The sequence below is a fragment of the Triticum urartu genome, chromosome 3 (assembly GCF_003073215.2).
Source record: "Triticum urartu cultivar G1812 chromosome 3, Tu2.1, whole genome shotgun sequence".
Lineage (NCBI taxonomy): Eukaryota > Viridiplantae > Streptophyta > Magnoliopsida > Poales > Poaceae > Triticum > Triticum urartu.
The window spans coordinates 463,505,672-463,518,589 of NC_053024.1; positions in this window are offsets into that span (position 1 = coordinate 463,505,672).

Consider the following 12,918-nt stretch of genomic DNA (forward strand, 5'->3'; position numbering starts at 1 on the left):
ATATTGAACCGTTTCTGTTCTCTTGCCTAATCACAAACAGTTCATCCGAGCGAACCGTATGTTATACATCACACACACCTTGATTAGGCTGTCCATTTCTTTTGTGTTGCCTAATCACAAACAGTTCGTCCGAGTGAATCGTATGATGTACATTACACACACCTTCATCTGGCTGGCCATTTCTTTTGTTCCTCCTCATCGCAAACAATTAATTGAACTGAACCATATGCCCTTCATCGCACACGCAACTAAAACCTGAACGGTGTTTGATGCATCCGTCATCGCAAACGTTTTATACATTTCTGACGGTTTTGCTACAGCATCGTTTGTGGTCATTGCATCGCACACAGTTTCTCGAAGGGTCTCTGATCGTAGTGTCGCGTTAGCAGCATCCTGTAGTAGTGATAGCACATTATTATGCAATTGTAGGAACCATTCTAATATTTTGGTTTTAAACAATTTGGTCTTGCACATGTAGGTCCTATTGTTAGAGGTTTTGACCCACTATTCGACCCTTTTTGCATATGGGGAAATGAGTTGTCCATTAGTATCAATCAAATCAAGAAACTCAGAAAGATTGTTAGGATAAAGAAATTAGCGACAAAAAACAACAAGATCTTTGTCTGCACAATGAATAAGACATCAGTTCACTACAAGATGGTACTAACTATTATACCTTGCCTTTTTTATTCCTTTGCCCCATTTCCAATATAGAGAAGATATTTATGCACATCCTTGTTTTTAAGCCTTTTGAAAGTAGTTCACTGATGATTACCTCTCAAACCACCTATATGGTCAGGAGGTGAGGAAGGTTTTCATACAACACCCACGGTTCAATATTGAAGTGTTCCTGAAGAAGACGAAGGACGGGCGGTCAATCATCCACTGGCACTGGCCTAAAGTTGTAAAGACCTTCAACATGAATGAAGGCTCAATATTCGCCTTCCTCTTCAGCAGTTTTCCAAATGAGATGCATCGTCTATATACCGTCTATGATGCTAATTTCGAAAGGTTCAAAATGTTGCATGTGGAACTTGCTGCTAGTGCAGTTGTGTAATGGGGTAGCTGAGTGCTGAAGCTATATCATGTTGTACTCTGATGTATTTCAATTATGAAATTCCGCTTCCATAATATGGAAATGAAATATATTGTGTGTTTAATATGAAATGTCAATTAGATTAATAAATGGATTATAAATAATCAGGTAATTAGCCTGCTAATGGCAAATTAGCCTGCTAATCGGGTTTTGCTATTCCAAACGGTTGTTGAAAAAATACCATGGGCGATGACCTCAGGCAACACACACAGTTTCTAGGAATAAACCGTGTTGGATCAATGAACAATCACACATGACTTTCTCTTGAAAACTATTTGCGTTAGGCCACCTTGCGCAAACGTTTACCACATAAAACCTGTGTGTGATGGACATCCTTTGCCACACAGTTTCTTCTACGGACCGTGTGTGATACATTCAATAACGCAAACGATTTAACAGGAAAAATTGTGTGTGATATACCTGTGAAAGGAAATGTTTTCCTTGGAGCGACTGTGTGGGATATACATACGAACGGATTATGATCCTACATGTAATTATTATGAGAGAGGAAAATATGGTGGTAGAAATTTTCATGTTACTAAATTACCTCTCGTTATGTTGAGATTGCTATTGTTTCTTTCCGTTTCCTTGCATATGCTAGTTTTTGCTTGCCTTGATAATTTGTTTGCCTATAAGATGCCTACGCATAGGAAGTATGTTAGACTTAGATGTGTTTGTCATGTGTTTTATGATGCTCTCTTTGTGCTTCAATTCTTGTCTTTCATATGAGCATCGTTGAAATCTTATGCCTAGCTATAAGGCTTTAAAGAAAAGCGCTTGTTGGGAGACAACCCAATTTTTTTCCTTGCTGTTATTCAACAAATAATTCATCTAGCCTCTGTTTAGATGTGGTTTTATGCTTTTAATTAGTTTTTGTGCCAAGTAGAACCTTTGGGAAGACTTGGGGGAAGTTTTTCCAATCTTGCTGTAAAAAACAGAAACTTTAGCGCTCACGAGATTTGCTGCCATTTTTTACTGGAGAGTGCGATAAGGTTGATTATTTTTGAAGATAATTAATAGAAAACGTCCTCACGTCCAAGAATTTATTTCAGAATTTTTGGGGTTACATAAGTATTCGAAACCTACAGATTACTACAGACTGTTCTGTTTTTGACAGATTCTGTTTTTCGTGTGTTGTTTGCTTATTTTGATGCATCTATGGCTAGTATCGGAGGGTATGAACCATACAGAAGTTGGAATACATTAGGTTTAACACTAATATAAATAAAGAATGAGTTCATTACATTACCTTAAGTGGTGGTTTGTTTTCTTATACTAACGGAGCTCATGAGATTTTTCTGTTGAGTTTTGTGTTGTGAAGTTTTCAAGTTTTGGGTAAAGACTTGATGGATTACGGAATAAGGAGTGGCAAGAGCCTAAGATTGTGGATTCCCAAGGAAACCTGAGGTAAAATTCAAGGATAACAAAAATCCTAAGCTTGGGGATGCCCCGGAAGGCATCCCCTCTTTCATCTTCTTCCATCGATAACTTTACTTGAGGCTATATTTTTATTCACCACATGATATGTGTTTTGCTTGGAGCGTCTTGTATGATTTGAGTCTTTGCTTTTTAGTTTACCACAATAATCATTGCTGTATGCACCTTTTGGGAGAGACACACATGAACTGGAATTTATTAGAATACTCTATGTGCTTCACTTATATCTTTTGAGCTAGATAATTTTGCTCTAGTGCTTCACTTATATCTTTTAGAGCACGGTGGTGGTTTTATTTTATAGAAATTATTGATATCTCATGCTTCACTTATATTATTTGGAGAGCCTTTTATAACATCATGGTAATTTGCTTTGGTTGTAAAATTAGTCCTAATATGATAGGCATCCAGGATGGGTATAATAAAAACTATCATAGAAAGTGCATTGAATACTATGAGAAGTTTGATACTTGATAATTGTTTTGAGATATAAATATGGTGATATTAGAGTGTTCTAATTGAGTAGTTGTGAATTTGAGAAATACTTGTGTTGAACATTGCAAGTCCCGTAGCATGCACGTATGGTAACCGTTGTGTAACAAATTTGAAACATGAGGTGTTCTTTGATTGTCTTCCTTATGAGTGGCGGTCGGGGATGGGCGATGGTCTTTTCCTACCAATATGCTTGGTTTTTGATGACTTGTAGATTTTTGCAACAAGTATGTGAGTTCTTTATGACTAATGTTGAGTCCATGGATTATACGCACTCTCACCTTTCCATCATTGCTAGCCTCTTCGGTACCGTGCATTGCCCTTTCTCACCTTGAGAGTTGGTGCAAACTTCACCGGTGCATCCAAACCCCGTGATATGATACGCTCTATCACACATAAACCTCCTTATATCTTCCTCAAAACAGCCACAATACCTACCTTTTATGGCATTTCCATAGCCATTCCGAGATATATTGCCATGCAACATTCCACCGTTTCATTTATGACACGCTTCATCATTGTCATATTGCTTTGCATGATCATGTAGTTGACATCATACTTGTGGCAAAGCCAGCATGCATAATTGTAGGATAGAAAGTATGTCTAGAGGGGTGGTGATTAGACTAATTGACCAAATAAAAATCTAGCCTTTTCCCAATTTTAGTTCTTGGCAGATTTTAGCTATCTTAGCACAAGTCAAGCAATCTCCACACAATTCAAGCAAGCATGGAAAAGAGTATATGAGCAGTGGAAAGTAAAGCATGCAACTTGCAAGAATGTAAAGGGAAGGGTTTGGAGGATTCAAACGCAATTGGAGACACGGATGTTTTTGTCGTGGTTCCGATAGGTGGTGCTATCGTACATCCACGTTGATGGAGACTTCAACCCACGGAGGGTAACGGTTGCGTGAGTCCACGGAGGGCTCCACCCACGAAGGGTCCACGAAGAAGCAACCTTGTCTATTCCATCACGGCCGTCGCCCACGAAGGACTTGCCTCACTTGCGGTAGATCTCATGAAGTAGGCGATCTCCTTGCCCTTACAAACTCCTTGGTTCAACTCCACAATCTTGTCGGAGGCTCCCAAGTGACACCTAGCCAATCTAGGAGACACCACTCTCCAAGAAGTAACAAATGGTGTGTTGATGATGGACTCCTTGCTCTTGTGCTTCAAATGATAGTCTCGCCAACACTCAACTCTCTCTCATAGGATTTGTATTTTGTGGAAAGAAGATTTGAGTGGAAAGCAACTTGGGGAAGGCTGGAGATCAAGATTCATATGGTTGGAATGGAATATCTTGACCTCAACACAAGTGTAGGTGGTTCTCTCTCAGAAAATGTGTATTGGAAGTGTAGGTATGTTCTGATGGCTCTGTCCTCGAATGAAGAGTGGCTGGAGGGGTATATATAGCCTCCACACAAAATCTAACCGTTACACACAATTTGCCAAACTCGGTGGGACCGAATGGTTAAACTCGGTCGGACCGATTCAGCAAACCTAGTGACCGTTAGGATTTTCGGTGGGACTGAGATGCAACTCGGTAGGACCGATATGGTTAGGGTTAGGGCATAACGTAATCTCGGTGTGACCGATTACACAAACTTGGTGGGACCGATTTTGGTAATAAGCTAACCAGAGAGTTGGTCAGGTAAACTCGGTGGGACCGATTCGCTCATCTCGGTGAGACCGAAATGTTACAAAAGGGAAACGGAGAGTTTACATTGCAATCTCGGTGGGACCGATCTCTCATCTCGGTAAGACCGAAACGTTACAAAGGGAAACAGAGAGATTACAATCCCATCTCGGTGAGACCGAGATCCCTATCGGTGAGACCGATTTGCCTAGGGTTTGTGGCAGTGGCTATGACATTTGAAACTCGGTTGCGCCGGATAGAAAGAATCGGTGGGGCCGAGTTTGACTTTTGGTTTAGGTCATATGTGGATGTGGGAAGGTAGTTGAGGGTTTTGGAGCATATCACTAAGCACTTTGAGCAAGCAAGCCATTAAGTAACACCTCATCCCTCCTTGATAGTATTGGCTTTTCCTATAGACTCAATGTGATCTTGGATCACTAAAATATAAAATGTAGAGTCTTGAGCTTCAAGCTTGAGCCAAACTTTTTGTCCTTAGAATTTTAAGGGATCCACTTTCCTCATCGATGCCATGCCATTCATTGAGCTTTTCCTGAAATATTAATCTTGGAATAATGTTAGCTCAATGAGCTATATGTTGTTAGGAATTACCAAAACCACCCAGGGATAGTTGCACTTTCAATCTCCCCCTTTTTGGTAATTGATGACAGCATATAGATCAAAGCTTCGACAAATGATAATAAGAGTGAAAGATATTGTCGCTTTGAGAGGTTTGTGAAAAGCAAGAGCTCCCCCTAAATTTGTGCATATCTTAAGATTTGCTTTGGACTGCAAATGCACAATGAGTTAGGATCATGGGTTACTCTTCCATGTCACATACATCTTGGTGGAGCGCTTAAAATGATAAGAATTAAATACATGCACTCATCACCAAGCAAAGTGAATGATCATATAAGGATAAGTAAGATAAAATCATCTAACAAGCATAAGTGTAGCTTATGATCAACCACATGATCATCAATGTCTCACAGATAATAGCATAGTATCACAAGCGATCAAAAAACAAACAAAGTTGAACCACCAAAGCAAGAGAGAATAAAAAGTAACGCTCTCTCTCGAAGCCTATGATCTATACATTTTTCCTCCCCTTTGGCAACATGTTACCAAAAAGTTCATAGAAAATGCATAGCACTAGAACGTCTCTCAAGCTTGGTCTTCAGGTGGTGGTGTCTGGAGAACGCCAAGGACGAAGGCTTCAGTTGATGTGGATGGAGCTGATGGATTTGGTGCTGGAGCTGGTTGCGCTGAAGCTGTAGCTGGTGTAGATGTAGTGGCTCTGGTGTCTGTTATTGGCACTGTAGTTGATCTCTGAGCTCAAGGCACTCTGGCAAATGCATCAGTGGTTGTCTTGCCCTTCTTCTCCTCCATATCATCTTGAAGTTGCTCCACAACAGACTGAATCTCAGTTACCTTCACATCCAAGTCATAGAATTTTTGCTCCACGATTCTTTCCAAGCTCTCTTGGTTTTGAGTCAGGGTGGCCAGTCCCTTCTCAATCCTCAGAGTTGATGCTATCAAATAACCAAGCTGGTCCTGCTTGCTTTTCAAAAATTACTCAGATGCCTCCTCTTGAGTTGGCATCTTGGCAGCCTTCTCTTTCTTTGCTTTCTCCTTCTTCTCTTGAGCTCGTACTGATGATGGTTCATTCTCATTCATCACAACTTGATTGTCCTCAAAGTCAGGATAGATAGGCAAGTGTTCCTTATCCAACAAGTATGTGCCTGTGCCCATCTTTGAGTTTATCAACTCCTGGATCTGTGGGACATATCCACAACTTCTTTTCTGGTCAGCTACAGTCCTCTTGATAGTCTCAACTATAAGGCTCATGACCTTGAACTTCTTTGGCACATCAAATATATGTAGCAAGTTAATTGCATGGCCTTTGATCATTCTGTGATCACCAAACTTGGGAAAGAGAGTGTGACTAAGGATCAAATTGATTGTAGGCAGCCCTGACAGCAAGTGTTTTACTGACCCAAACTGGTGAGTCTCAAGATCATCTTCAGGAATCTCCTTGTACATGGTTGCCATAGAGTTGTGATCCATCTTCTTCTTAGCATAGACATCCAAGTCATCTTCTTCTTCCTTAGGAGCATTGATCAGATTTGCCCATTCCTCAATAGTTGAGTGGTACCTTGTACCTTCAGACATCCATACTATCCTACCATCTGGATAGAAGTGTGATGTGGAGTAGAATTGCATTATGAGATCCTCATTCCACTTTGTGAGCTTCGGCCCAACAAAGTCTGCAACTCCACAGGCACTGAAGCTGTTAAACACACCAGGATAGTGTTCCTCATTTTCCTTGATATACTTCCAGTCGACCCACCTCATTTCACACACTATAGGCTTCTTGTCCAACAACACTATCTCATAGAAGTCCTGCTGTTCCTTTGTGTGGAACCTGTAATCAACAGCAGTCCTTCTCCTGGTAGCATATGGATTTGTCTCTCTTCATAGCCTCAACCCTGAGTCTCTCCTGATCTTCATGTTCTCAGCCACAGGATGAGCATCATTGTGGTCTGGAATCTTGGGTTTGAGATTTCTCAGGACTTGTCCTTCATCATCTTCATCAGCAGCAACTTCAGGCACTGGGGCCTTGTTCTTCTCGGCAGCTGGTATACTCCTGGTATTCGTCTTAGGTGCACTCTTGGGCTTGGAGGCTGCTTTGGGTGCTTCTTTGGGCTTTGATGAAACAGCCCCTGTCCTGATAGCATCACCCATAAGCTTCTGGGCCTTAGGTGCTGGTGCAGCAACCTCTTCTTCCTCTTCCTCTTCAGAATCTCTCATGATTGAGGATCTCCCAAGCACTCTAGCAGTGGCCTTTTTGATCCTCTCCTTCCTATTCTTGCCTTCTGCAGCGGCCTCTTTGGGTTCAGATCCCAAAGGGACTTGAGTAGATGCTCTGGCCTTAGACATTGGAATTCTCTTTGCAGGAACCTTTTGCTTCATGCCTAGCTTGGTGGCAGAAGCAGTGCTAGATTCCTTCCTAACCACTTTCTTCTTAAGTGGCCTCATCCTCAACTGCCACATAGTCTTCATCCTCAGACTCTGAAGTTTTCTTCTTCCTTGTTTTGGTGGCAGCTTTGGGTAAGTTGCGGGGGGTGCTCCTGCTACCATCATCTGAACTGCTAGAGGGACTAGTGCCATCACTCAGGTGAACCTGCTCCTCTGACATGTTCTGGCTATCACTCTGATCAGACATATTGCAAACACTGACAGCAGACCCTGTGAATAGATATAGATGAGATAGAGTGGATGAGCATCACAAAATGCAGAGGTTTTTGCAAAATAATGAGTCAAAAACTTAGTTTTAGTTTTCCACAGAAAGCATTTCGGATCAACCGATTTATAAACTCGGTGATACCGAAGCAGCTGTTGGAACCTAAACTAGTGAACTCTGTCAGACCGAGTCACAGTTTGGTGGCACCGAGACTGCTAGGGTTTCACAAAGTCCTGAACTTGGTCACACTGATTTGCAATTCTCGGTCAGACCGAAAATTACATGTGCAATGGCCTGAGCCGAATCGGTGGCACCGAGTTCCACAACTCGGATGGTCCGAGATGGTTTCGGCGGAAACCTAACCCTAAATTTTCAATTCAACTCTAATCTATGGAGTGTTTTGACTGGATAGAAGCGTTTCAATCGTGGTAAGAATCATAATGAACACAATGTGCTAGGAATCGTATAGGGATAGCACTGTGATCGATTCCATACCCTAGTTCGGCGATGAACTCGCTACGGCGGCAATGGCGGGGAAGAATTCCGTTGACGGCGGCGGAGACCAGCGACAGGAGGTGGCTGGCGGTGAGGAGGACGATCCGGAGACCCAGGAGGCAGAGCGAGCTATGTGCGGGCGAAGGGGTTTCGGAGAAATTTCCAAAATTTTGCCCATGAGTATATATAGCCCAACCCTGTCGGTGTGACCGAGTGGAACAACTCGGTGGCACCGAGATTCGTAACTGCAAGCAGTTATTGAAACTCGGTGTGACCGAAAGGTTCAAATCGGTTGCACCGAGATTGAAAACCTAGATCGACTTAGTGATCTCGGTATGACCGAAATGGAAGAATCGGTCAGACCGAAAAGCACAAAGAAGTTTTGGAAGTTTAAGTCTATGACGAATCGGGGACTCTGAGTGCTCCTCACACAGAGTGGTTCGAATCTAACTTGATCAAATTTTGTGATGTAGCATGAATAGAGTTTGAGACGATAAAAGCATAGATAGCTAGAGAGGGCTCTTAGGCATTCTTGTCCATCCACTTGGCAAAAGAAAAGAAAACCAATCAATCACAAAAACAAGTGGATGTCCTCGAATGAGTAAAATATGCAATCAACAGGCTCACACAATAAAATGGCAATTGAAATATGTGGCAAAGCATGCACAACCAATTCTAGCATCTATCAAACAATTGGCGATTACTAGGTCATCTATATATGAGTATATTGACTTAGGAGTCAAATGAGAACATTTGATCATAGGTCATACTCATCGTTTAAGCACAAGTGGGGTTACCACTTTTACATAAAGCATTTTTTGTGTTCACACCATTAGAGTTGCTTTAGCTCAATTCTTAGAGTAAAGCTCCCCCTAGATGTGAGATCCCCCCTAAGAGGGATGAACTAACCTTGGGTTTTGTCGATGATGACTTCATGTAGATGTTGAAGATGTGGATGCTCATTGTTGATGTAGATTATTTGGAGCTATCCATTGGAGTAAGTTGCACTTTCAATACCTACACGGGTTAGTCCCATAAGGAACAAACAAGGATATCCATAGACATAAAGTGATGCACACACAAGATGATGTCTATGAAAGCTTTTAGGTTACCTTGTCCCTTGTCTTACCAACAAGAGGGTTTGTGACTCCTTGAACTAGTGCAAGATGTGGAAGTTGATTGCACTTGTTCTTGCCAAGATGATAAGAGTGAAGTATGTTGGCGGAGTCACCCTCAAGAACTCTCTAGTTCTTCTTCTTCGGGATCCACACCATCTTGATGGGAATCCTCGGTGTTGTAGTTGTACTTGATGAAGTGGAACTTGAAGTAGTCTTGGGAACCCACTTGACCAAGGCCTTAGGAGCTTCTTCAAATGCATCAATTTCCTCTTGAAGCTTGTCCTTGCCTTTTTCCTTGTGGTCTTGTGGTGGAAGATCATCTTGAGCTTGTGTCCCTTTGAGAGAAGTAGGATCATACTTCTCTTGTTGAGGAACAAACTTCGTCTTGGGGTATTGATCTTCTTCCCACTCAACTCCATTGGCATTGAACTTTCGTTCAAAACCAACACCTTGGTTCTTCCGGTGCCTTCCTTGCTTGAGTACAATTTCCTCGAATTGCTTACTTCCGGCAAGGCTCTTGTAAACACCTTTCTCTATAATTCCCTTCAATAAGCTATTTTCTTGCTCAAGTGTAACTTGGCTAAGAGAATCGTTAGTGTAATCAAGAGAACTACTAGAAGAAACAATATTGGATTTAGCATGATTATTGTTACTACTAGAGGAAGAATCTTTCTTGTTCTTGTTACTAGACATGACTTGAGGCATGTAAGTGGATAAGAGTAAACGCTTGGCAATATAAGAACTTTTCTTGCGAAGATCATTATTGATTGCTTTTAAGAACTCATGCTCTTGCTCAAGGTTGAGGTTTTCAAAGCGTAATTTCTCATGAGTCCTTAAAAGTTCTTGATGATCTCCTAAGATAGTTTCATGAGCTAACTTAAGAGTGTTTAGTTCTTTAGTTAGAGACTCAATCTTCTCCTTATCATTGTCATTCGTTTTATCTTGATTAGCATGATTAATTGACGTTTCATCATAGTATTCATCACTAGAGTTGTAAACAAGTAAATCATCATCACCTAACAAGTCATATTCATCACTATTGAAATCAACATACTCGGGGTGTGATACCTTTGGGCCTTTAGCCATGAAGCATGTTCCACCTCCTTCATTTGGTGAGTCAAATATGTCGTAGGAGTTGGTTGTCACAAGTGCTAGACCGGCAACACCTTCATCTTGAGTATATTCGGAGTCGGAGTGATAGCTTCTCTCGGAGTGGTTGTCGGAGTCGGAGCCGGATACTCATTCACCAACATGAGCTTGATGTCTTCGTTTTGTGTAGCTCCTTGATGACTTGTCCTTTCTTTCCGAATCCTTGCTTCTCCGTGAGGGTCTTCGTTCATAACGATCATCACTACTCCTTCTTTCTCTAGATGGTGATTCTTCTCTTCTACTTATTCTCTTAGGAGAATCTTCTCTTCTCTTATAGGGGGCCGTACACTCATTGGAATAGTGTCCGGGCCTTCCACAATTGTAGCAATTTCGCTCTCGACTAGAAGATCTTTTGTCATTGTAGGACCTTGACTTGGAGCTTCTCTCTTTGCTTCTACTCTTGTAGAACTTGTTGAAGTTCTTCACCATTAAGCTCAATTCTTCATTGAAGGTTTGTTTCTCTCTCGATGATATGGGGGCTTCACATGAGGCTTTGTAAGCACCACTTGATTTGTTGTGAAGTTCCTCTTTATCCTTGAGTGACATCTCATGAGCAACAATTCTTCCGATGACTTCCGTTGGCTTGAGATCTTTGTAATTGGGCATCATTTGGATCAATGTGCACATGGTATCATATTTTCCATCCAAGTCTCTTAGGATCTTCTTGATGATGAATCTATCGGTCATCTCTTCACTCCCTAAGCCGGCAATCTCATTTGTGATAAGAGCAAGCCTAGAGTACATTTCAGCGACACCTTCACCATCCTTCATTTTGAACTTGTCAAGTTGACTTTGAAGCACATCCAATCTGGATTCCTTGACGGAGTCGGTACCTTCATGCATATCAATCAAAGTATCCCAAATTTCCTTTGCATTCTCAAGACGGCTGATTTTGTTGAATTCTTCGGGGCACAATCCGTTGAAGAGGATATCACAAGCTTGAGCGTTGTATTGCGGCATCTTCAACTCTTCCGTGGTAGCTTCACGGTTCGGTTCTTTCCCATCACAGAATTCACCTTGCAAGCCAATACACACAATAGCCCAAACGGCGGGGTTATGAACAAGAATATGCATTTTCATCTTATGCTTCCAACTAGCAAAATTAGTGCCATCAAAGTAAGGACCTCTACGGTGATAATTTCCCTCGCTAGACGCCATACTCTCCTAGGTTGTGAAACCAAGGCTATGATCACCAAAAGCTATGGAAATCAAAGCAAATGGAGACCAAAGCTCTGATACCACTTGTAGGATCGAAAGTATGTCTAGACGGGGGTGATTAGACTACTTGACCAAATAAAAATCTAGCCTTTTCCCAATTTTAGTTCTTGGCAGATTTTAGCTATCTTAGCACAAGTCAAGCAATCTCCACACAATTCAAGCAAGCATGCAAAAGAGTATATGAACAGCGGAAAGTAAAGCATGCAACTTGCAAGAATGTAAAGGGAAGGGTTTGGAGGATTCAAACGCAATTGGAGACACGGATGTTTTTGTCGTGGTTCCGATAGGTGGTGCTATCGTACAACCACGTTGATGGAGACTTCAACCCACGGAGGGTAACAGTTGCGCGAGTCCATGGAGGGCTCCACCCACGAAGGGTCCACGAAGAAGCAACCTTGTCTATTCCATCACGGCCGTCGCCCACGAAGGACTTGCCTCACTAGCGGTAGATCTTCACGAAGTAGGCGATCTCCTTGCCCTTACAAACTCCTTGGTTCAACTCCACAATCTTGTCGGAGGCTCCCAAGTGACACCTAGCCAATCTAGGAGACACCACTCTCCAAGAAGTAACAAATGGTGTGTTGATGATGAACTCCTTGCTCTTGTGCTTCAAATGATAGTCTCCCCAACACTCAACTCTCTCTCACAGGATTTGGATTTGGTGGAAAGAAGATTTGAGTGGAAAGCAACTTGGGGAAGGCTAGAGATCAAGAGTCATATGGTTGGAATGGAATATCTTAGCCTCAACACAAGTGTAGGTGGTTCTCTCTCAGAAAATGTATATTGGAAGTGTAGGTATGTTCTAATGGCTCTGTCCATGAATGAAGAGTGGGTGGAGGGGTATATATAGCCTCCACACAAAATCTAACCGTTACACACAATTTGCCAAACTCGGTGGGACCGAATGGTTAAACTCGATCGGACCGATTCAGCAAACCTAGTGACCGTTAGGATTTTCGGTGGGACTAAGATGCAACTCGGTAGGACCGATATGGTTAGGGTTAGGGCATAACGTAATCTCGGTGTGACCGATTACACAAAAT